At 38.9% G+C, this 26,404-nt stretch overlaps 1 protein-coding gene across 5 annotated transcripts in view; it reads right to left on the reverse strand.

Moving 5' to 3' along the window:
* ACVR1 (activin A receptor type 1) overlaps window positions 1–26,404 on the reverse strand; it is a 151,802-nt gene that overhangs the window by 84,072 nt on the left and 41,326 nt on the right. For 3 of the 5 annotated variants that reach the window (XM_049887283.1, XM_049887280.1, XM_049887282.1), the window contains exon 2: window positions 10,744–11,041. The gene's annotated coding sequence lies outside the window, so the exon portion shown is untranslated. The remainder of the gene's footprint in view (window positions 1–10,743; window positions 11,042–26,404) is intronic. The other 2 variants (XM_049887284.1, XM_049887281.1) reach the window with 1 other exon arrangement.

A 26,404-nucleotide genomic window follows, 5' to 3' on the forward strand; every position in this document is an offset into this window, starting at 1 on the left:
CAAGCTTTTCCCCCTTCCCACCCCTCCCCCCCACCTTATCCCTAGTGATTTCTTCAGTACAATACAAATGAAAAGAATTCCCCAAAAGAAAGGCACCAGGACTTCACCATATAAACTAGGGTCTTCTCTCCATTTCACAAATGATCTGTTAAATGTCTTTAACACCACACTCTGTGTCTGAACTGGCCACGTGCAAGTTGCCAGGACATGGTTTTATACAGACTTCAGAACTGCTGGAGGTTTTCTGGTGGGGTGTGACTTTCAGGGTATTAGCATATAATTTGATCTTCCGCGATAGATTAATACAAATAGCTTCTTGGCCAAGTCCTATAGAACTGAAATCCAGCCCCTGGATCAGTTCATCCTGTAGTTTGAGGAAATAATTATAGATTATTTCCGGAAAGGAGTTCTGACTGAAAGAATTGCAGTATAAACATACCAGCCCTGACAGATGGACCCAAGATCTGCTTTGTGAAGGAGGAGGAAAAACAATATAATCTGTAAAAAGAGGGAAAAAAGATGAGGCTTAATTGAGGGAAAATAAGAGAAAATTTTCCTTATGCTACTATGCAAGAACCAAAAAATCTATTAAATTTACTTGAAAATATATACAAAAGGAACTTGACATTGCTACAACCCTACCTACAAAATGTATCAATTATAAAAGCAAGCTAAGCTTCGGAGACTTCCAGCATTGTGATCACCCACTGCATAACTTACTGCTACCTCAGAACTAGGTTTTCTTTCATCAGGCTTGGCTACTTGAAGACCATCCCTCACTTTCCACCTCATTCCCTCTGTATCAAACGGCTATCATCTTTCTGCTTTGTTCCAACTGATAGGACGCCATCATCTCCCAGCTGTTTCATTACATCCTCCTATGCAGCTCAGGGCTTGCTCCCCTCCCTCCTGTTTGCAAACTGTGACTACAACAATTTTTTTACCTGCTGGTGGGAAGGACCCTGTTAAACCCTCCACAAAATGCTTTTTAGATACATAACTTTGGAGTCCCTTTTAAAACTCCACTTCCTCTGGGAGTCTCCAGTTAGAAACAGTCTACCCTCTGTCTCATTTCTAACTATACCTGACCTGAACTGTCCCCTTTACCTGAATAGTGCCGCTCTTTCTATTCCTCCTATTATTAAACAAAGGATGTTTCAAGCACCTGCCATCTGACAATATCTTCCCAATTCTAAGGCTAATATGATTAGCCTATAATTTGAAGAGGCGGAAAGAGGAGATAAGATGTAAAGAAATATCAGTGTCAGGGTGGTATATTTCTCCTCCTTTCTTTTTTCTCTTAATGGGAAACACTACTAGAGCATATTTCTGGAGTGATGAGAAAAATCATCGTTTATACGCTGACCTTACCAGAACCTTCCTTTTCATCCACACTTTACCCTCCCACTTCCAAACCCACTTCTGTCTCAATCCTTCCCATCCTTGCCCTGCACTGAGTTATATTAACCTGCTATATTTTCTTCACAGCACATAAAACACTGTGTGAAATTCTTATTCATTTTATTATCTCCTTCTCCCTCTCTCACCCCCTCCTGTACCCATCAAAATTTAAGCAACATGAAAATAAGAACTCTGTCTGGCTCATGGCTACATCCCTGTGTCTGGCACATATTAGGAACTCAATATAAACTAAAATTTCATTTCTTAGTCTATGCTACACTTTGGATTGGGTGGGAAGGTAAGGTTTTAGGAATTTTATTCAGCTTGGCAAGGAACTGACTGAGGTAAGGGAGTGTTCTATGTCCTCAAGTTAATATAGGAGCAGCCAGGTGTTTGAGGTAAATTAAAAGATATCATTTGAAACTTGGATTCCAGTTTTCAAGGGTGTCATCCAAGAGAAGCAGCCAAACAAAAAGACGGCTGGCAGACTCAGAGTATACCAGACAACTCCCTGATGGACAATATCCCATTTGGAAAGGATTGCTTGGATCTCTAGTTGCAGACACCAGCTGATACGCCCAGAGCCATCCCCAGTGACCTCTGAGACAGCTTCTGTAGCTTGAAAATACATCTCCTACAAGTCAGAAATTGACATATTATCTCCCCCCATCCCCCCCCCCAATTCTTCTAGCAGTTATTGACGCTATTTGGAAAGCCATGCTTCCACGCCTATTAATAACTTTCAGAAAGAACCCAAGGAAGTGTCAGGAGAAAAATAGATCTGGCTGATAGAAGCCACAGACTTAACCAGAGGTTACAATTAGCAATTAGTACATTCGTGGAAAAATAAAATTGTAACATCTTCTGCATCAGATGTTACCCCTTCAGGAGATTTAAACAAAATACTTGGCCAATGAATTCAAGGAAGGCTGAATCAGGAAACCTGGTCTTCACAGTAAAGAACTACGAGTTGGAATCAACTAGATGACAAGAAGTTTGGTATCTATTTAAATGTCCCCGGATAGTGTCATTGATTAACACAATGTTAAATTAATACACACGGTTTTGCACTTTTTTTTTTTTTTTTAATCAAAATGATTTTTGGAAGTTCTTCTATGTTAATACTCATTCCTTTTTGTTGTTTTTTAAATAGATGCCTAGTATTCTACCACCATGTCCCTAAATGGCGTAAATGGTTCACATGCTCAGTTGCTAACTGAAAGGTTGGTGGTTCCAATTCACCTAGAGGCACCTCAAAAGAAAAGCCTAGCAATTTACTTAGGAAAAATCAGCCATTGAAAATCCTATGGAACACAGTTCTACTCTGATACACAAGGGGTACCCATGAGTCCAAATGGCAACTGGTTATCTATTTAAACAGATCAGCATCAGCAACTAACTTTATAAGCATATCAGTGATTCCAGGAAACTTTGCCTATTAGGCTGATACCATGAAACCTATAGTTATTTACAGAGCACTGGTTGAATCAACCAGCCGCTCCCTGGAAACCCAACAGGGCAGTTCTACTCCTATACAGTTGCTATGAGTCATAATTGACTCGACGGCAGTTTATAGTTATTTACACTTCTATAGTTACTCCAGGTGACATCTTAAATATCAACCAAATTAACCTACTCTACATAATAGAGTGACTAACATGAATCTTTGAGAAGACTTTTCTTAGAGGTTTTTCTCCTCTTGCTTCCTCCAACTAGAATGCGATTAATGGAATTCTCTCACAAGTTAGTTTGAAATATGCTTTTGCCGGTCGAGCAGCTAAAGCAGAATCAGATAATTGTGGTATGACTCAACAAACGCACAGCTGTTCATTTAAATATATCCATCAAAAGTATAAATACTTGGAAGAAAATACATGAGAAAGAAAATGAACCATGTACACAGGGTCAGTGCACAAGATGAATGGGTTAGCATGGAAGTAACCACAACAGAAAACAAGGAGAAGAAAGGGAGATGAGGCAGAGAGGGGTTTAGGACACTGGGTAGAAAAAGACCAGATAACTGATGTAACAAAAAAATAAAAAAAAAAACACCCATCCAATCAAAACACCGCTCACTGACCTGAATAGGAAAACAACCAAGTTAAAAGTCAAAAATAGATGCACTATACTCACTGTGGACGAAGAACAACAACAACAAAAAAGATGCCCCCAATTACACAGAGGGAGAAAGTCTAAAGAGTAGAAAATGATGAATCATATTTGTTGCATGAAACAAAACAAAGACCCTGAGGCAGAGGAAAACAAGAGGAACAGAAGCCTAACATCAGTTCCTTTCCATAGCCCTAGAAGACCATGATTACAAAATCATGAAAATGTGGGAATCTCTCCAATTATCCCATAGTAAATAACTGAAAACCATTACGCCGTACTAGTGACCCTCTGCTGTGTTCTATACACACGTGGGGTTCCCATGAGTCAGAATGGCCTAGACAGCAACTGGCAGTATACATAAGACAGTGAGTGCCACTGTAGTGTGAGGAAAAAGAAACCAAGAAAGATAAAACAATGAGAAGGTGAAGATTGGGTCGGGGCACAGGGCTGAATAAGAAAAATGCATATGTCCAGCCCTCTAGACTCCCATTCCTTCTTTCTTTCCCAGGAATGGACAAGTTTATGCTCTCCTTTTGGGCCTAATAAGAACTTGAGAAGCTAAAGCACTGAAGAGACTTTGGAATCCTCTTCTGTATTACGTAACTGAAAATCACAAATGAAAGGAACATCTAATCCATAATGACTATTTCCAAGTTTTCCTTAAACTACCAAAAATCAAATTCTTCCAAATAAGAATTTCTTTGGGGCGGGGAGTGGGATGAGGGCTTGCTTTCTTGGGGCCCAAAGCACATGCTTAGTCTGACTACTGGGTTATCCTGCACTGGGAACCATTCACGTTCTCCTTAACTACAGCAAAATCTTTCTTATATTATTATAAGCAACAGCTACTTCAACCATCACGGCCTCCCACAACCCCAAGTTCTCATGTATCTACCCTCTTCATCCTTTCACAGAAAACTTTCTGAAAAAAGCAATCTACACAGCGTCCCTCCGCCCCATTCTCCCTCTCCTCCATTCAGTCCTCAAACCACATTGTTCAGCCCAAGTCAATTCACTGATAGACCTTTTGCTTAAGCTTCTAGTTCTTTTTAGTCTTTACCTTCAGAATCACGGAGACTTCTCAAAACACAAATTCCCAGGCTTCAGCCCTAGAGATTTTTGATTTAGGTGATCTGAGATGAGGCCTAGAAATCCCCCATTCCTGTCAAGAATCCAGGCAATGTTGAGGATGCTGTGGGTGATCTCACTTGTCCATTCTGTAGCATGGCAATGCTGTTGGCCTCACGTTTCTTCCCAAAACTCGTCCCTAACTGGGATTCATAGGCTCCATTCTCTCCTGTGTTGTTACTTTTTGGTTTATTCCTTCTCAGTTTCCTTGGATGAGGCATTCCTCTTCTGCCACTTATACTCAAATCTTGGTTTCCCCAAGGGCCCCACATCTCAACCTTCTCATCTTACTCACAATTTCACCTATCTTCTTAGCTTCTGGGACTGCTATACGCCATGGAGGCTGAGCCCCCAGGGTGAGAATGTAATCACCCATTCTTAGTCATTTCCCCCTCCCTGTGCCTATTCCTTCCTTCTCACCTTCTTCCCCTACCATATGTCCTTGCCTTTTCACTGGTTTTAAAAGTATTTTTTTTAACATTTTTAAAGTATAATAAACCTCCTGGGTTAAAAAAATAAGCAACATCCTATCAACATGTTTCACAAATCAGCAATCTTATTTTCTCTATTCTGTTCATTTTTTTTCCTGAAGTATTTTTTTTTATTGTGCTTTAAGTGAAAGTTTACAGTTCAAGTTAGTTTCTCATACAAAGATTTATACCCACATTATTATGTGACCCTAGGTGCTCTCCCTATAATGTGACAGCACACTTCTCCTCTCCACCCATTTAGTCTCATGTATCTACTTGAGCTAAGAAGCACTCTCTTCACGAGTATCATTTTATGTCTTATAGTCCAGTCTAATCTTTGTCTGAAGAGCTCACTTCGGGAATGGTTTCAGTTCTGGGCTAACAGAGAGTCCAGGGGCCATGTTGGTCGGGGTCCCTCCAGTCTCAGTCAGACCATTAAGTCTGGTCTTTTTACTAGAATTTGAGTTCTGCACTCCACTTTTCTTCTACTCCATCGGGGGCTACTGTGTTCCCTGTTAGGGTCATCATTGGTGGTAGCTGGGCACTATCTAGTTCTTCTGGTCTCAGACTGATAGAGTATGGTTTACATGGCCCTTTCTGTATCTTGAGCTAATATTTTCCACGTGTCTTTGGTGTTCTTCATTCTCCTTTGCTCCAGATGGGGTGGGACCAAACTTATGTATCTTAGATGGCCGCTCACTAGCTTTTAAGCCCTCAGTTGCCACTCACCAAAATGGGATGCAGAACATTTTCTTAATAAACCTTGTTCTGCCAATTGACCAAGATGTTCCCTGAAACCATGCTCCCCAGACCCCTGCCCCTGCTACTCTGTCCTCTGAAGTGTTGGTTGTATTCAGGAAACTTTTCCTGAAGTATTTTAAAGAGAATCTCATTTCACCCACAAATTCTAACAGATAAAGACTCTTTCTATGCATAACTATGAAACCATCATTTCACCTAACAAAATAAGAATTGTTTCTCCTGCAAATATCATCTAAAACCTAATCTGTGTTTAACTTTCCCCTATTTTAAACAGCTATAAACTAGCCCCCCCCCCCAAAAAAAAAACCCTGCGGGAAGAATGAAAATAACACACAAACAAGAAATTGTTGTTATCCATTTATAACTATCGTAAGTAGTGGTGCAATGTGTTAATATTGTGGCAGAATTAAGACTAAAAAAATAAAATGTATATAATGTGAGATAAAGCAAACGAGTAACTATGGCATATTCTAATACTATCATCTCCTGCTGTTCTTTAGGAAACCCTGGTAGCATAGCAGTTAAGAGCTACAGCTGCTAACCAAAAGGTCAGCGGTTCAAATCCACCAGGTGTTCCTTGGAAACCGTATGGGGCAGTTCTACTCTGTCCTATACGGTCGCTATGAGTCGGAATCGACTCGACGGCAATGGGTTCTGCTGTTCTTAAGAACCAAAATACTGTGTGGAATAAAGGAGATACAGATACAACACAGAAAACGTTAAATAAAAAACCTTATAAACTGAATTTGAATTGGAAGTTATCAGTATGATCCCTTGAACTATTTTATATATTTTATATATATTTCCTGTTCTGTCTACAAAAACAGCCTAAAAATGATGACCAACCCAGGAGAAATAAGCATTCCTGGTGCCCAGGTGTGGCTTTAAGATACCGTTTGGTGTGGATTTCTGAATCTTGTGTTTTATTTCACAATAAAAAGGTAAAAAAGAAGACAAAAGCTAAAAATTTTTTTGTATAAAAATAAACATGCAGCCTTTAAGTTTTTTAAAGAAAAAGACAAACAACAAAACATTAGGGAAGTAACAGTCCCTGGGTGGTGCAAATGGTTAAGCACTCAGCTACTAACCAAAATGGTGGTGGTTCGAATCCACCCTGGGGCACTCTGGAAGAAAGGCCTGGATTTCTGAAAGATCACAGCCACTGAAAACCCTAAGAAGTGCACTTCTACTCTGAGCCACACAAAGTCACCATAAGTCAGAATCAACTCAACAGCAGCTGGTTTGGTTTGGGTTTTTTTTTTTTTTTAATAGGCTGTTCTACTGATCCATTCTGCTCGTGCTGGGACTGTTAAGTGAGGGAAAAACAAATTTTTATGTTCTTTGAACCTAGCATATTTTCAGCCTCTTGGTTACAGCAACTCAGCCTTACCCTAATTAATAGAGCACCTAGGGAAAAATTAACTTGGATTCAAACCTTACATTCCAGATGGATCAAAGATTTAAAGCTAAAAAAAGAACCACATGATACTAGAAAAAAACTTGTAAGATTTTAAAATCTAGAAATGGAGAATGTCTTTTAACTATGATACAAAAAACACTGAAGCCATAAAGATTGATTATATATTTGTTGCTCTAAATCTATGTGTTTATCTTTCATTGACTATTCCTTCCACTAGAAGGTAAGCTGTATAGGGCAGGGTCTGTTTTCTTTACTATTGTACAGTCTGGTGCCTGATACGGAAACCCTGGCGGTGTAGCAGTCAAGTGCTACAGCTGTTAACCAAAACGTCAGCTGTTCAAATCCACCAGGCAATCCTTGGAAACTCTAAAGGCAGTTCCACTCTGTCCTATAGGGTCACTATGAGTTGGAATCGACTCGACAGCAATGGTTTTTTTTTGTTTTGTTTTTTTTTTGGTGCCTGATACGTAAAAGGCATTCAATAAATATTTGTTGAATGAATTGGTAAGTTTACCTGTACAAAATTTTTACTAATCTACACAGCAAAATAATTATTTTTACATAAATGATCAACTGGGGAAAATATATAAATATCACACATCACAAGGAGGAAAAGAAAATGGTAATTTTGTTGGTGCATAAAGAGCTCCTACAACCTAAAAAAAAAAAAAAAGATCAATAACCCAATAGAAAACAGACAAACGATTTGAACAAAGTGAACAGAACAGGAAATACAAATGGTTTTCAAACTCATAAAAAGATGTTCAACATCCATCAAAATTAAGAAAAATACAAATTTAAGCTGCATTAAACTGACACTTCTCATCTATTAATCTGGCGAGAAAACAAGGCTTAACATCATATTGATTGGCAAGGGTATGAGGAAGTTGGGTTCTCATCCACTGCTGGTAAAAATCTAAAACTTTTCAAGCTCTATGAACACAGCAACTTGGCAATAAATTTCTACCAAAATTAAAATACATGTATACTCTTTGACCCAGCAATTCCACTTCTAGAAATGGATCTTACAGATACAGTCACACATGTTTGAAATGATGTACAAAAGTATTCCCTACAGCCTTGCTTGTGATAATAAAAAAACTGGAAATCATCTATATGCCCATCACAACGGTAAACAAAAACAAAAAACAAACCTGTTGCCGTTGAGTTGATTCTGACTCATAGCAATCCTATAGGACAGAGTAGAACTGCCCCGCGGGGTTTCAAAGGTGCATCTGGTCAATTCGAACCACCGACCTTTTGGTTAGCAGCAGTAGTTCTTAATCACTATGCCACCAGGGTTTCCATCACTACGGGACTGGCTAAATAAATTACAGAACAAACTTCTCTATAGTGGAATATTAAGCATTAACTAAAAAAAAAAGAATGAAGCACTAATATGGAAGAAATTCCAAAAATATTTGGGTGAGGAGAAAAAAAGGTACAAAACAGGGTGTATTAAGCTACTATTTGTGCCAAAAGAACAGTAATAATCTATATGTTATGTGCCTATATATTATATAAATCCTGAAATCTCTGAAAGAATACACAAGAAACTGGCAAAGTAGTAGCCTCTAGGAAGGGTAACTAGGAATCGGGGGACAGGGTCAAGAGGCAGGCCTATTTTTCATACTCTTTTGTATCTTTTTGACATTGTACACCTTGATCATATTACCTTTCTAAAATTAGATACTTCATAAAATACCAAAAATATTCACCCCCGACCCCCAATATCTGAAAGTTTCCCTGATGATTCTGACTGTGAACCACATTGGGAAGCTACTCAGCTAAAAAATTTTAACCTTTTTTCATAATTAAGAATCACAGAGTTAGCAATTACCCAGCATTTCCTCCTCTTCCCTCATATATAAATATAAACACACACATATGTATGTATGTGTTTTTGTGTATATGTACATATAAAATAAAATTTATATATAAATTTAGGCTCTTAAATCTATCCCTGTTACTCATTACCTCCCCTTAAAACTAATTCAACTGCATGCCACCTTAAATGGACTTTTATAAAACTACCTCCAAATGCCCAGAGGATGGTAGCCAGAACTAACAACTATGCTAATATATTAACTGAGCCTAGTGCCAAAGAAGTTCCTTCCAGGCCTCCAGAAAACGAAAATCTGACATAACTGACACCTCGCCCACAGCCCAAAGCAGTGCATCATCTGCCCTGGAAAATAAAAATTCACACCCTTAGTGACTAAAAGTCCAATGTCAACAGTTACAGCCTTCATTTCTTTTCCCTAATGCAAAAGGGTCCCCCCTTTTAAATTAGAAACTAACCCATTACTAAAGGACTAGCTATTATTATGTTACCCTATATATAAATGTGGAAACCCTGGTGGCATAGTGGTTAAGTGCTGCCGCTGCTAACCAAAGGGTCAGCAGTTCAAATCCACCAGGCGCTCCTTGGAAAGTCTACGGGGCAGTTCTACTCTGTCCAATAAGGGTCGCTATGAGTCAGAATTGACTTGACGGCACTGGGTTTTGGGTTTATATATAAAGGAACACTAAGTAGTCATTACTAAGAATGAGATTACATTCTGCTTAAAAGAAAAAAATGTTCACAGTGTGTTAAGTTGGGGGGACCAACTGTAAAACAATACATTTAGTTATATTTCAACAATTTTTGAACAAAATTAATATGCATAATTTATTTGTGTATGAAAACACTTATATATGAAAGAGTTTGCATGTGAAAAAGTGTGTTTCAAACTATTAGCCAAGGGTGAAAGAGAAAAGGAAGTGAGGAACTTTTATATTCACAGATGTTTGTACTCTATACTGTTTTGTATGACTTGAAATTAAATAATCAAAGATAAACTTTTATACAAAGAATAAAGCATTTTAAAACACTAAATTAGCATTTCCTTGAAAAAGAAAGCATCTGACAGTTACCAGGAAACTGTTAAACCTGAAGAGGCCATAGAGACCAATCCCAGCAGGCTTTAATTCTGAATTTCTAGCTTCTGTCACTATATACAAGGATCAAGTCTTATCTGAGCAATCCTAACTTTAAATCAGCAAGACACACCCACCAACATTTAGCACTTCAGGCCTCTCCTCACAGTAACATTTTACTGACTCTCTTCTAAAGTAGGTATTTGCATTACCCTCCAAACATAACATAACCTAAACAGCATCTTATCCTGGTAGCAAAACTTTTTTTCATAGGTTTCAAAGTATTCCATGGGAAACATATTATTAAAATTTAATGACACAGTAAAGTGAAAAGAATAACAGAAGCATTTTGTACATAGGGAAATGTTGGTCATATTTGAACAATCTGGCCAAATTGAAGGACTAGCTATGCAGATGCACCAAGAAAAGCCTGCCTTCGAGGCAATGCAAGAACCATTAGGCTAGGTCTTAACTTTCTTATACTGGATTCATATAAACCAACAAAATGCTCATTTATGGCTAAAAATTTACCGTGTAGATTTGGTCTCTGCCAAAGGGCATTAAAGGAGGTGATTTGTTGAAATGGCTCTACTGCTGGCTCTGGCAACGCTCCTCTGAGAGCTGCTGGGGAAAAGCTGACTCAGCTACCTTAGAGCTGGCTCCCAGTCATGTCTTCCCGCAGTCCTTCAAGCAGTGTGCCCTTGTTCAGAGCTGATGCTCATTCACCGGGAGGTGTGGGGAGAGGAGAGGCGCTCCCAGAGTCTCCTAGAATAATGAGTTCTCCAGCAGCTCGCACTATGGCAATGCGGCGTTCACAAGCGGCTCCAGGCTGCAGAGGGAAAGAAGAAAAAAAAAAAAAAAAGCTAAGCAGAAGAAAACTCTGCAGTTCTGGACATGTGGGCTCAAGGAATTGCACACCTGACAAGCCTTTCAACTGGGATAGGACCACAAACTCAAGCCAATTTACAAGTGAAGCAAGTATGGGAAGGGCTGGGAAACAACACACAGGGAGTGTGTTGAGGTCATGGATGGATACTGGTCTTTAAATATTTTTCTAAATGACACAAATCAGTTAAGATCTGCAGCTGGTAAATTTCAAAGTCCTGTTCCTATAAAGCCCTTATACTGTGTATACTAGACCATTACCAAAAAAAAAAAATAAAAAGACTATATATGAATTTTTTTTTTTAATTTATCATGTTTCCATGAATTTATTGTTGTAAATGCAGCTAAAACAATCATTGTTTAGGAAGCATTGAGTTTTCTGTTCATGGTGATGGAAAATTTGGCAACAGATATTGGTAAGTTTCCACATGATTGATCTCATAGAACTGTACATGTGAAAAATGTTGAATATGCAAATGTTTGGAAAACCTGTGCCACAGCTGCTAACCAAAAGGTCAGCAGTTTGAATCCACCAGGCGCTCCTTGGAAACTCTATGGGGCAGGTCTACTCTGTCCTATAGGGTCGCTATGAGTCGGAATCGACTCAACGGCAGCAGGTATGTAAATGCTGTATAGCAGTTATTACATGCACTTGCTAAAAAAATAAACAAAAAGCATAAGCAGTACAGAAGTATAGAATTAAAAGCCTTCCTCTCTCTCCATAGTCCTGGCCCCTTCTAGTGACATCTAGTGTACCAGAGTAACTAGTTTCTTGTGTATCCACTCAGAAATAATCTGTTTCTGGTCCATTTCAACCCACATTCTCAGTAGTAGATGCCCTCATAGACCTTGTTCAAAGGCTCATAAAACAATGGTGGGGAAGGAGCACAAAACGGAAGGAAGGGGGCTCAAGCAACTAACAAAAAACAAAAAGCCACCCAATCTCCCTTTCCTTTAGGAAGACTTCAGAAACATCAACACTTGCCAAAGGAAAAGGAAATTTTTATTTGAACTAAGCTTTCCCATTCAAACAGTTAAGTAACACAAAACATTGAAGAACTTACTTCTTTAGAAAAACAGCACCTCAAGGAATGTTTTGCCAAGAGACCTTTCATGTAAATAAATCTAAGCAGAAAACAAACCCAAAATACAGCATTTCTAAATACCTGCATGACAAAATAAGTCTTCATATCAACCTTGGAATTCAAGGAAAACATTTTATCAATAATATTAAATCTTTCCTCACTTTAGCTTAAATTTAGGCTCACTATTTGTAAGCAAAACTAAGACATTCAAAAGACACACTAAAAATAAGACATGTACATATCCAAACAACTGGAGGGATTGGTTTACAGGGTTAAAAGGCTTGGGACTATAGTCTCGAGGGACAACATAGTCAACTGGCGTAACACAGTTCACAAGAATAATGTTCTACATCCTAATTTGCTGGGTAGTATTTGGGGTTTTAAAAAGCTTGCAAAAGCAGCCATGTAAGATACAACTATTGATCTCTAACTCATACAGAGCAAAAGAGAATGAAGGAAATCAAGGGCTCAAAGAAGAAACCAGTCCACAGGACTAACAGCTGCCTCTTCTAACCTGAGACCAGAAGAACTAGATGGTCCCCAGCTACCACTACCTACCCTTCTGACCAGGGACACAATATATAAGATCACAGAATGGGAGAAAAATGTAGAACAAAAACTCAAATTCCTAAAAATGGCCAGACCTACTGATAGAGGCTAGTGAAACGCCCAACGCTATTGCCCTAAGATAACCTTTGAACTTGGAATTGAAGCTATTTCTGCAGGTCACCTTTCTGCCAAATAATAGATTGGCTTATAAAATAAGCGATATCACCCGTGAGTAATGGGCTACCTTAAACAATTAACTACATGAGACCAAACGGGCAACATTTATCCAAAAAGCGAGGAGAAAAAGACAAGGAGGGGATGGGAAGCTAGATCAATGGAAACAGGACAAACAGAACGGAAATAATGAGAATGCTGACACATTGGAAAAATTGCAACCAATGGCACTCAACAGTTTGCATGAAAACTGTTAAAGGGGAACCTGATTTGCTGTATAAACTTTCACCTAAAACACAGTAAAATATTATTTAAAAAATAATAATATGACACATATTATCTCCCCTGTAGATAAGTCAACCAGATATTCAACAGTTTTAGCAATCATTTAGCAAAGTTAAGGGGTGAAAATAAATTCCTAAAGTGGGCATCCTTAAAAACAAACTCATCAGCTGAGCAGCACCCACAAACCTTTACATTTCAGAACAAACTTTTGAAACACAGGTGTTTTCCAAAGTTTTGGAGCCACAGAAGTTTGGTGTATTCACACTGAGGTTGCTTACCCCTCTGCCAAAGATTAACTACATTTTAGGAGGAGCCTAGAGTTAAGCTGTCCTGCCTAGGGATTCAGTCAACCCTGTCCTTCAGCTATAGGTACTGTGTTCGGGGAAGGCTTAAATAAGCAAGAGAAAGAGGAAAACAACAGTGCATATTTTTCTGATTCTCCTCTTAATAACCCGAGATTGCCTTTTTTTTTTTTTTTTTTAATTACAAAGTTGCTTCTATTTCCCCTTGAATTTCATAACCCTGTCACCTTCAGTGCCCAGAATTTCTTCCTATCCTTCAAGACAGGTTCAGGTTTTCCTGCCTCTCTCAGCCTTCTCTATGATTCTTCTATTTTCCAGATCCTTCCCATTCAAATTCCTCTGGTATTTATATACTATACGATTCAGTCCGGCACTTACTACTCTGCCTTGAACTAGGCTTGTTTCAAAACCAATCTAAAACTAGGCTGGTTGTTGTTGTTGGTTGCTGTTGAATCCATTCTGACTCCTGGCAACCTCATGGGTACAGGCTAGGACAGCTCCATAGGGTTTCCAAGGCTGTGACCTTACGAAGCAGATCTCTAGACCTGTCTTTCAAGGTACCTGTGGGTAAGTTTGAACTGCCAATCTTTCAGCTAGTAGTAAAGTGCTTAACTGTTTGCGCCACCTAAGGTGACCAAAGCTAGGATAGCATCATATATTATTCTTTTACTATACTATTCCTTCACGGAACCTAGCATATAATTGGTGTTCAAGAGTTACTGGACAAAAAAACCAAGTCTCCAAATTAAACATAATTTAATGTATATTTGTTTTAAAATTTATCAGGTGCTCAAGTAATAGGCCATGAATTGAACTCAAAACTGTGGTGTACTATAAGAAAAAACAGCTTGATAAGATGGAAGCTAACAGTTTTCAGGGGAGCTTACAGACTAAGATAGACTAGGAAGAAAGGCTCAGTGATCTTCCAAAAATCAACCTATGAAAACCCTATGGATTACAATGGTACAACTGGCAACCAATCACGGCAATAGCACAGGACTGGGCAGTGTTTTATTTCATCGTGCAGGGGTCGCCGTGAGTCAGGGCAGACTTAACAGCAGCTAACAAGTACAATGCAAATTCCAGGATATCTAACTCTTCAAATGTCCTACTCAGAGCCTATCACCTCATAAATACTCTTCGTGCCAAAAGGTAAACTTGGAAGATCCTGAAAGGTAGTGGAAAATGTTTGTGTTTAAAATTCCAAAAACGACTTTCAACAAATGACATATGCACCAATTAAACTCAGTGCTACAAAATAAACATCTATATCTGCCAAGCGCTCCTTGAAAACTCTATGGGGCAGTTCTACTCTGTCCTATAGGGTCGCTGTGAGTCAGAATTGACTCGATGGCACTGGGTTTGGTTTTTAGTTTTTTTTATAGCAAATCTAGCAACTTGTCTCAAAACTTTCATCGAGCTAAGTTTTTTGCAAAAACTTAGCTAACTCATTTGTTTGGCTATGGAGTTTTAATTACTAGAGGCTAAAACAAATTTTTTTTTTCATCATGCCCTGTAAAAACTTGACCCATAAAGGCCAGAGGCACATTTTTGTGATGCAGGTGGGAGGGTGAGCATGAGGAAGGGGAGAAGAAAAATCCCACCAAACTTTCTAGCTCCAAATGTAGGTGTTCAACATAAGTATACTTCTCTTTAATCCATTTTAAAAGAACATACATACATTCTTAAAAGAACATTCTTAAAAGTCATTGTAATATGATGGTACCTGAGTAACAGGCAAGCATGCAAAGTACTTAAAATCAAACAAGTTTTTGGCAGTCAACACAGTAGCTAAGCAACAGGAATTTAAAAAAAAAAAAAAATCAGGGCAAGTTCTCATAAGTTTTTGGTTCTAACTGTATCCTTGCTTTATAGAAACTGCAGCTTCCAGATACTGCAAAGCCCTGACCTTTCAGAACGCCATCCCCCAACCTCCCCATCTGCCCACCAGTCCGTCAACCCAAATAAACCATGGTATATCTTACTGTAAACTGAAATTACTTTTAAAAAGCAGCATACAGTGGCAAGAATATGGACTTAGGAAGCAGCCAAATGGCAGTTTTTCAACCTACTAAATGTGATCTTACACGAATCATTTAACCTGAGTTTGTTTCCTTTTCCATACCAGTTACCAGCTGCAGTTGAATAAATTCCATCTCACAGTGACCCCATGTGTTTCAGAGTAAAACTATGCACCACCAGGTTTTCATGGCTGTGACCTTTCGGAAGCAAATCACTAGGCCTTTCTACCAAACCACCTCTCTAGGTGGGTTGAAAAGGCCTTTCAGTTAGTAGTCGAGCACTTAACCATATTCGCCACCCAGGGACTTTTCATAAAAGGAAATACCTCTCAACTTTGAGAGTTGCTAACAATGCCAGCTATCTTTTAGCAAAAGAAAAAACTGAGAGGACAGTATATTATTCTCATTTTATAGATAAGAAAACAGCTGTTCAGAGAGGTTAAGTAAGAATGTTCGTGGTCACGTTTTTTACTAAGTGACAAAACAAGAACTCATGTTTTTCTGACTCCAAAACCCATGTTCTTAATTACCAGTAAGTTAAACTGCCTCTTGACTCGTTTTTAAGAATTGAACTGAAAGCTCATAGTAGATATTTTTAGTTCCTTTTCCTGTCATCTACCTCTTAGGATAACTGAAGTGCTAAAGCAGTGTGGCAGGAAAATCGTAAAACACACCAATCCCAAACAATAACACAAATCATCTGCATGATTCTACAAATGGCCTTTTGTTCTAGCTCTAAAAGAATATTGGTACATCAAGCACAGAAATGTTGAGTATCCTTGAAGCTTAATCTACTCCAGATGCTTGAATATGCAGAACACACAGGTATGATCTATTAGTAATCCTGGAGATGGGCAAAATTCCCAAGATTCTCAATCTCCTAGTGGACAAAAAAAAAAAGGTCACATGTCCTAAACACTGATAAACTCAGTATTTGGAACAGGAAAAAGAGGGAAAGTCAAGCAAAGTTGAGGAAAGATGAGTGCTGAATCAGGAAATACAAGGAGTATGGATGAGACACAGCCAATCTTCCTATATTGTTGTTGTTGAGTCCTTGAGTGGATTCCACCTCAGGTGACAAAAGAGAACTGCCCCACAGGGTTTTCTTGGCTGTAATCTTTACGGAAGCAGAACATCAGGTCTTTTTCCCTTGGGGCGGCAAGGTGGGTTAGAACCGCTAACCTTATTGCAGCTGAGCACTTAGCCATTTGCCACCTATAAATTACCCTTTAAGATTTAGGAATGAAAAATGAGATTTTCCAGGAAATTGTACCAGAAATCCCTAAATTATAAGTTATTCTTAAAACACCTTCAAACTTTATTCATTGTCATGGATCTCTAAAAAAATAATAAAATTGTTAAATTAATAAGAAATATTAGACTTAGTGGTGTTTACAAAGAGTTGTAGCCATGGCAAATATTCAAATGCTGGAAAATGCCAGTGAACGTTATCGACAGTATTTCAATAGAAGGGCTAAATCCAACCTGCTGCCTGGTTTTGTAAATAAAATTTTATCGGAACACAGCCACACTTCTTCATTTTACATACAGCCCGTGGCTGCTTTCACACTCAACGGCAGAGCTGGTAGTTGTGACAGTCTGTATAGCCTGCAAAGCCTAAAATATTTACTATCTGACCCTTTATAGAAGAAGTTTGCTGACCCCTGAAATAACCTACATTCAGATCTACTAGCAAAGGTAACAGCACTACACAGAATACCATGTTGAAATCGCCAATTTAAAGGCTTACTTTGCTTTGGAAACATTTCTGGGTATACCACTCATATGGTTTGTATAAAATATGCTATGCATATAAACTTATATTCATTTTATTTCCAAGGATGACTCACCAGTTGCAGCAGACAGGGCCATGAATACATATTTATAACACAGCAACAGCCACAAGCAATGGTGACTCCTACATGCTGCTGTCCTGCCCAGGTTCTGGGAAATGTCAATCTTATCCTTCAATGGGTCAGCTTTTCCTGTTCTTGCTTTCAATGTGATATCCATAGATTCTTTCCATCTACTAATGTCTCTGTGTTGATTCTTTCAATTATCACAGGAGAATTATATAACATTTTCCCATTTACTTGATTTCTTAACTGATTTTTCTCAGAATCTGGAAGAACACACAAAATTTCCAAGAAATATCAGGAAGGAATTCTGCCATAGAAACACTCTTCTCTCCAGATATATATTTGTATACTGAGCAGGGATTAAACTACTAAAAAAACAAAGTTGCTGTTCAGTCAGTTCTGACTCGTGGTGACCCCATGTGTGTCGCAGTAGAACTGTGTTCCATAGGGGTTTCGATGGCCGATTTTTTGGAAGTAGATTGCCAGGTCTATCTTCCAAGGCACCTCTAGGTGGAATTAACTGTTTGCACTACTAGATTTTTAAAGGATTGAGAAGAGTTGGGGAGGGGAAGCCGGGACATGGGGAAGAACAAAATCTCTAGGATGTTTTAAGGAAAAGATGACGGTCTGCCTCGCAGCCCAGAGAGAGGACACACCAAAGTGGAGACAGGTCGGAGATGAATTTCCTAAGGTTTGGGCCCCAGTAATGGATTTAAGGGCCAAAAAGCAGAGTACTTTTCTTCTCTAGAATGTGAAACATAATCTGGCTGACACTACAGGGACTTGCTGTGGATGTGACAAGATGAATGCAATAAAACAATCACATATTCGGAATACCACGAGACTAAAGGGGCACACCAGCCCAGGGGCAAGGATTAGAAGGCAGGAGGTAACAGGAGAGCTGGTAATAGGGAACCCAAGGTTGAGAAGGGAGAGTGTTGACATGTCATGGGGTTGTTAACCAATGTCATAAAACAATATGTGAAATTAGTTCTGTAAACCTTCATCTAAAGTACAATATAAAAAAAAAAAAAATAGAATACCACACTGCAGTTCTAAAGGTAATCTGCTTATACTTTGTAACCTCAAGCACCCTCAACTGAAGTAGCCTGGTGGTCCACCAAAGTCCAATCACGTGTCCAGCCAAAGACACATTCATGTGTGTGGGAAGTACAAGGGAAGAGGACCAACGATAAAACCTGAAGGAACAAAGACAATGCAATACAATACAGCATGAAGAGGATTCCATGCTTGAACCAGAATCCTGAGCTGAACCTCAGCCCTGCCACTTACTAGCCACATAACCTCAGGCCACCTGTCCAAGCCACAGTCTCCCACAAAATGGGTATCATAACTTGCCTGCAGAGCTTCCATGTGTGAAGGGGTGCCAATACATGGTAGCTGTTATTATAAACTCAATATCTAAGAAGAAGCTGTACAAAAAAGGAGAGCGTGATGACGACCTGAGAATCACATGGGTTGGACTATATGACCGAATCATATGAAATTCGAAGATTCGACCATTTTGACTCATAAAAATGGCAATTTTTAAATAAGTATTATAAAGGGCTCTGCAGGGAAGCCTGAAAGGAGGGAACATGAAAGACTAAGAGCCCCATATTCATCCCCTCACTGGTGGCAGCTTAGAGGAAATCCAGACACCAGATGGGAAGGCTGCAGACTAAAATAGAATACCCCTTAGTCAACGCCTCACTAGATATGAGGTGTGACTTCAGGGAAGAGATTACAGAAAAGACAGACAGATACACACAAATGTGCATGTACATGCAGACACATACACTCCTTACTCGGAGGTACCCTGTACACCTCACTCTTCTCTCTTTTCCTTCCCCATTCCTGTTCTCTCAGTTTTCTCTTAGTTCTTTCCCTACACAAGTCTCCACAGTGTCTCTTATTAACCAATTTGGGAAGGAAACATACACAGCATTTCTGGTCAACTGATGTTACTGATTATATAGCAAGCCATTCTGTGGGTCGTTTAGAGCAGCTGGTCGCTCAATAAAGAAATCCAATGGCTCTGCCACACGTTCTTTCCCCTTTACTGTGTTCTACCTTCCCTTCATAACATAGGTGTTGTTTTTTCAAATCTTGTCAGTCATCACCAGTCAACCTACGGGTCTGTGGTTGATATGTAAGGTCAGTCAGTTCTTGGATGAGATCTGAGTTTTAAGACACCTCACTAACCTAGACCCATGTAGCTCTACTGCAGTTATATCTAACCTCAAAAAAGATTCTGGGCCAAGAATTGGAGCACTTTGAATAGTGAGGGATTAAGAACAGCCAGAGGTAAGAAAGAAGGAACATGTCATGTCATTTCTTCCATTCTCTCAGCCCACTACTCCCTAAACAGAGTCAGACTTCACCGACAACTAGATCACCTTTCTCAGCTGGCTGGGTCCAGCTTTCAGGCTGGGTCTAGCTTTTAAGTGTGTAAACCCCACTCCAGCAGCACTTCAGCACTCCACCTTACCGTGAACCATCCATGTTTTAGCTGCTGCCTCAGTCATGTGGTAATCCCTGACGAATACCCTCACACATAATACTATGGAGGCTTTCATCAGTGATGATCTCAAAGCACTTTTACGAAAGTTCACAGGGATGCCACCCACCTGGTCTAGGACCAGATTTTCTGGTTTTCTAATGGGGTGTCTGGCATTTTGCTCCTCCTAACCTTTACTCTAGGGTTCCTGTGTCTATTTACCATCACTAGACAGGTACTTAGCAAAACTTCAATGGTGAGCTTCTCGAAATTACGAACCCTGTGTATACAATGCTCTGCTCTATCTCCAACTCCTGGTCTAGCATCATGCCAGGTTTATTTAAATATTTGCACAATGAGTGATGTTTAAAATGGCAGGAAGACCAAAAGGATTAAAATTTTCAAGCTCACAAAATTGGCAAAGAAAACTCTTTTATTACTAAATGGCTAAGCTTCTACCCTAGGCTTAAATTCAAAACAGTAGTAAAAAGCAGCAAATACCCTTATTTGAGTAGAACAGGTTAACATAACAAGCACATGAAGAATTACAGAAAATTTACTTGCTTCATGAAAGCAGTCTTCACTTTAGAATAAGAAGTTTTCTTAGTACATTTATTAACAAAACAATATTTATGTCAGTTACCAACCTAAATACATTTTCACCAGGTCATTCTCCCTAATTAAGGTTCAACAAGAATAAACTAAATGAAAGGCAATCGACATTCTTTCTCTAATTGTTTGGTTTATTATTTGGCCACAGGCATGTAAGCAATTTCCAATTGCTTGCACTATGTACAGCGAGAACAAGGTAACAATCAAAAAAGACCCAAAAATGTTAGAAATAAATAAATAAAAGTGAACAGTGTTTTGTGTCTCCTTGTTATTTTGTTTTCGTATATATGCTAAATATCCTTCAATTATCTCAGACAAGCCGTTTATAAGAAGTAGTCACCAATCCTAGAATGAGTTATCTGCAAAAAATAGCCTCCAAACTTCTTGAAGAGAAAGACAGACTCTTATTCACCTTGGAGTTTTATAGTTATTGGGGTAGCTTTTCTTGCATAACTAGATGTTGTTGTTAGTGAGTTGCCATCGAGTCAATGCCTACTAGTGATCTGCTTCTGAAAGGTCACAGCCTTGAAAACTCTACGCAGCAGTTCTACTCTGTACACATAGTGTTGCCATGAGTGCGTTCTAGATTAGTCAACAAATATCTGTTGATCTATGAACAGTGAGGTTAATGTAAAGTAAGTTTAAAGTTAAAACTCTAGGTGGCTCAGGGTCTAGCACTAACTTAGAAGACTTGTGCATTGGAATTTTCCAAATTTTACAAGATGATTGCAGAAGGTCACCAAGGCACAGAGGAGAAAACACTGAACTGATAGGCTAGACACATACCTGAGCCAAAGCTCAGAAGTCTCTCAACTTCTCCAGCCTCCATTTTTCCTAATATAAACTAAGGGTGGTGGCTCAAGTCGCTAAGATTCCCTCCAGCTCAAAGATTCCCTGTTTAGACATTTCTTTTACCACTGCTACCAGGATTCCTCAAGAATTATGCTAACAGGAAGGGAAACCTCTTTAATTATAGACGGCTTTCCAATCTATTTCTGTACTGAGACAGTACCCGACCCCCTCATAAAATAAATGCAAAAATGATATTTTTCTCATGTAATTTACTAGTTTATTTCTTAACTCCCAAAGATTTCCTTTTAATTTGCTTACCAATAATTTATTTGCCAATTGAAGGATAATCACATAAGAAAATGCACAAAAAGAAGTCGAACATTCTCTCAAGGGGCATGAGAATACGTTCAGGTTCACAAGACAAGGTAACTAGATTTAAAAAACCGGTCGTCATCACCACCTCACCCATCACGGTAAGCCTGCTAATCTTCCTGTATGCTTTATCTCATGCAATGGAACTAGCAATGAACCTTGTTATCCAAGCTGGAAACTGAAGAGCTCACCTTAGGAACCCCACCACTGGCTTAGTTTCAACTCCTCCTCTGTGACCTCCTTTATGGACTGCCAATAGTGCAGTTAATCGTGAATGCCATCAATGGCTCTCCTAACCATGAGAGGATTCCTGGTTTTCATGATCTGGCTCCTAAGATCTCTCCAACCTTATCCATTCAAAGGAGAGTCAAGAAAAGGAGGATGATATGGAATGCATTGCTCACCGTCTCCAAGAACAACTGCCTCCTTTGTCATGAGACCAGAACTGGATGGTGCCCAGCTATCACTATTGAACACTTTGATCAAAGATTTCATAGAAGAATCCTGATCAAAAGGGGGGAAATGCGGAAGAGAATTTCAAATTCTCATGGATTCCAGACTTCCCGGTGCCATGGAGGATAAATGAACTCCTAAAACTATTGTCCTGAGGTAATCTTAAAACCAAAAGTATTCCCTGATGTCATCTTAAAACCAAAGTTTAGTTTAACAAGTAAAAAATGTCTGCCTTGACCATTATGCTCTTTTACAAACTACCCAAACAGGCTCAAAGTGACAATAGCAACTTGAAAGTTTAGATAGGAACCTTAGGAGACTGTGAGTTTATGTTAATGAGGAAGGAACAATTTAGTAAAGGAGGGTGAGAATGATTGGGCAACTCGAAGAATATAACCAATGTCACTAAATTGTACATGCAGAAACTTTAAATTGGTTTATGTTTTCCTGTGTATATTCTCAGCAACAAGATAAAATTTAGGGGGGAAAAAATCACCTCCAGAAAGAAGCCTTCCCTGAAGATCCCATGCCCATATCCTATCTGAGATACATGCCCCCTCACCTGTTTTTCCAAATCTTAACTATTATGGCACCTTAAAAGCATATTTCAATTTTTTATTTTCCTGTCTGTTTTTCAAGTAAGTCCATGGACTCCTTGAAGATAAGCAGTATGTTTTTCATCTCTGAAACCTCAGACAGTTTTATAAATAATAGTTCCTTAATAAAGGTTCTTGAATGAATGGGTGTACCCTGATAAAATGAATTCAAAGCATAAGAGGGACTCTCCAAGAGAAATATGAACAATAAAAAATGAAAGAGAAATAATTACAGTAATGGAAAAAACCAGGTAGGCCTACCAGAATCCACTTTTAGTGTTGTCATGGTTTTTAATTCAAAGTAAAAACACTCACCCATAACCTGAGTTATAGCGACTGAGAACTGCAAGGGTTTCTTATTTCGTACAAAAAGACTACGTGTAAACTAAGCACATACACTAAACCACAGCTTCCTGCTGACTTACATTTGAAAACAAGGAAGTATTTCCTATTCCAACACTTTAGAATATAAGCTATCCCTAAGTTATACACATACAGAAAGTAACTTGACAACAACACTCAAATACCACACTAACACTGTTAGATTACTGGAAACTGAGATGTTGTCAGTAAAAATGTAAGATGAGAGATGCTTTCTCTTGCAAGAAAAATGTTATTTTTCCCAGAAAATTATTCCCAAGATGGTTACTTGGAGCCATGCCCCATACACTTCCCATGGCTAAACTATCTCACTTGGTGGCCTCCTTCCAGATGTCTTCAGTCAAGGTGACGGAGTCGCAGTGGGAAAGAGACGTGTTCTTCCTCTTACCATGGCAATGCCATCTTCTTAATGATTCTTCCCTACCCCGTCATCCATCTTCCTAACCCCATCCATTGATAACTCACAACGGGAGGAAAAGAAAAAAGACATACATTGCTGTATAATGTAATTTAACTTAGTAAGCATAAAGAAGGTAACAGAAAGGAGGCAATGACCAAAGCTAAATTATGAGAAGGAAGATCCAAGAAATAAACTTGCCTGATGTTAGCACTCACTGGCTCAGACAACTTCTCAGTTTGCACATGAAATTAATTGCTTAATGCATGAGTCATTTCAAATCATGACTGTATTGATTCACTTTACAAGTCTGAGCAAACCTGCAGTGAAGATGGCCTAGAAGCCTTGAGATGCAGCTGATTCTCCAATCAGAACGATGGGAGTGGAAAACATACTGCAGAAAGTCAAAACACAGAAATAAGTATGTGTCTGGAAAAATATTTTAAATCCTGTTATTTTCATACTACAGACAAGCGGAAAAAATGAGGCTTCTATGTTTATCAAAATTGAGCATGGGTTTAAAAGAAAAAAAAGTTGCAGACTTGGTGTTCTCGAAGATTTAGGGACAATCAACAAACACTCCGTGAGCCTACAGAGGAGAGGCAGGACCTCAGCTACTACCCTTACTCAGTTCACAGGGTGACTGAAAGTCTAATACTTGACTTCTATTTCAGTGATCTTAGCTATAAAGTCAGTGGTACATGCTAATGATTTCTTCCTGGAGTGATGAAAATGTTCTAAAATTAGCAAATGGTGACAGTTGCACAACTATGTGAACATACCTAAAAAACACTGAATTGCCCACTATTATAAGGGTGACATATCTCAATATGTGACTTATATCTCAAAAAACTGTCATTTAAAAAAAAGTCTCAAAGCTCTTAAAGATTTTTTTGTACAATCTAGACCTTGAGAATCTGCTGTGCCCTTCCTGTTGATTACACATTCATATTTTGTCTCCCAATTCATTTTTGTAGAAAGAGTGAAGCTTTAGAGTCACACATCTTGGTAGCCAAGCCTAGGTCAGTCACTTCCTAGGCTCCGGAATCTTGGATACATCATACTCTGAACACGTGTCCTCATTATAAAACAGACACCACACCTACCCATCAGATGAGGATAACTGTAAATTTGTACATCACCGCCAAGCTCAGACTGATACTCAGTAAATGGCAGGATGTTAAAATGGAATAGGATCTAAGAAAGGACGTCCACTGACAGAGAAAACAAAAGGAAAGCCACAAAAGCAGGGAGGAAGATGGCCAATGACGAGTCAGCACCAAAGTCAGCCTACCTAGAATTGTGGCAAACTCCTCTGGAATCTTCTTTTGGGTTCAAATGATATCTTGGGGTGTAGGTGATGGCAGGGACGCCTAGTTCCCAGAAGCGTGTGCTATTATAAAGACTACATTATCTATGACATTTAAATCTCTGGATTCCTTAACTCAAGTAATTTTATAAGAAGCCACAAGCAGAGGCATTTCCTGTACTTTAATTTCTACAAGTGTCAAGCGTTCAGTCCACTAACAGAATTTCTGCTTTTTGGTTTTGGTCTTGATTTTCAGTTACTATTAACTAGAACACACAGTTTTGCGCCAGGATTTTTTTGTTTTTTTTTTAATTAGTTCTACATAATAAAGCATGCCTAAAGTTGATCATCTTAGCAGTCTTTTCACCACAAGATTCCACACCTGTGATTAATTCACATCAGCACAAGTTGAAACATCAGCCTGAGTTAAAACATCAGCTTTTCGATCATTTGTGATAACTGCAACTCTCAAGAAGCAACTTACCTGACAATTAATACGAACAATCTATATTTATCATCAATAACCCAATTCTCAACTGGGCTAGAATTTCTAATGTGAAATTAATTCTTCGTAGTGCTTTTAACACATTCTTATTTAAAATGCACCCTCTTTGCCCAAGCAACAATTAAGGAATTAAATGAAATATATGAATCGATTTAATGGCAATGGGTTTGTTTATATATTAAAAAAATTTTTTAATATAATTATATAAATAACTGTTGCATATATTATTTATATATATTTATTATATGCATACATATACGTGTGTGTATCTTTACACCATACATGTTTCCAACCCTGAAAAGCAATTTAAGAGGAGCTTTAAACCAAAAACCAAAACCCATTGCTGTAGAGTTGATTCCGACTCGGAGCAACCCTATAGGACAGAGCAGAGCTGTTCCCATAGGGTTTCCAAGGCTGTAAATCTTTAGGGAAGCACACTGCCACATCTTTCTCCTGCGGAGCAGCTGGTGGGTTCAAAACGCTGACCTTTGGGTTAGCAAGCAAGTGCTTAACCACTGAGCCATCAGGGCTCCTAAAAGGTCCTTTAGAGCCCTATATACCCTCCCCCAAGTTGAGGCCACGTGGCAGCCACTATATTGTCTCACAACAGTTCCAGAAGAAACTGATGGGTTAACAAGCTACTCTGCCTGATGCAGGAGTTGGACTTTTTTGAGCTTCCTTTACTCTTCCTCTGCTGATGTCTGGGCACATACGAGAGCTCAGTGGACAGCCCCAAAAGAGTAGGGAAGGAGTACCAAAACACCAGAGCTCAGGACTAAATGGGCTGCAGTCATTCTCAACCTGGGCTGCACATACAAGTGCCTGGAGATTGCACTCCAGTAAAACCCGGAGGAGCAGTATTTTCCAAACTCTCCAAGTGACTCAAACAAGCAAACAGCTGAAAAGCACTGAGACAGAAACAGTAAGAAACAGTTAACACCCTGAGGATTGTTTCAGTAGGAAGGCAGGATGATGAAAGTACAACACAGATGTAAAAAGGAAATAAAAACATTACCAACTGCCTCTGTTTACCATTCACACTGTCAACAATTCTGAGAAAAATTCAGCGGAGTCTCAGGTCACTAAACTCTAGCCCGTTATACAAACATCTGTCT

This window comes from Elephas maximus, chromosome 6 (assembly GCF_024166365.1).
Source record: "Elephas maximus indicus isolate mEleMax1 chromosome 6, mEleMax1 primary haplotype, whole genome shotgun sequence".
Classification (NCBI taxonomy): Eukaryota; Metazoa; Chordata; class Mammalia; order Proboscidea; family Elephantidae; genus Elephas; species Elephas maximus.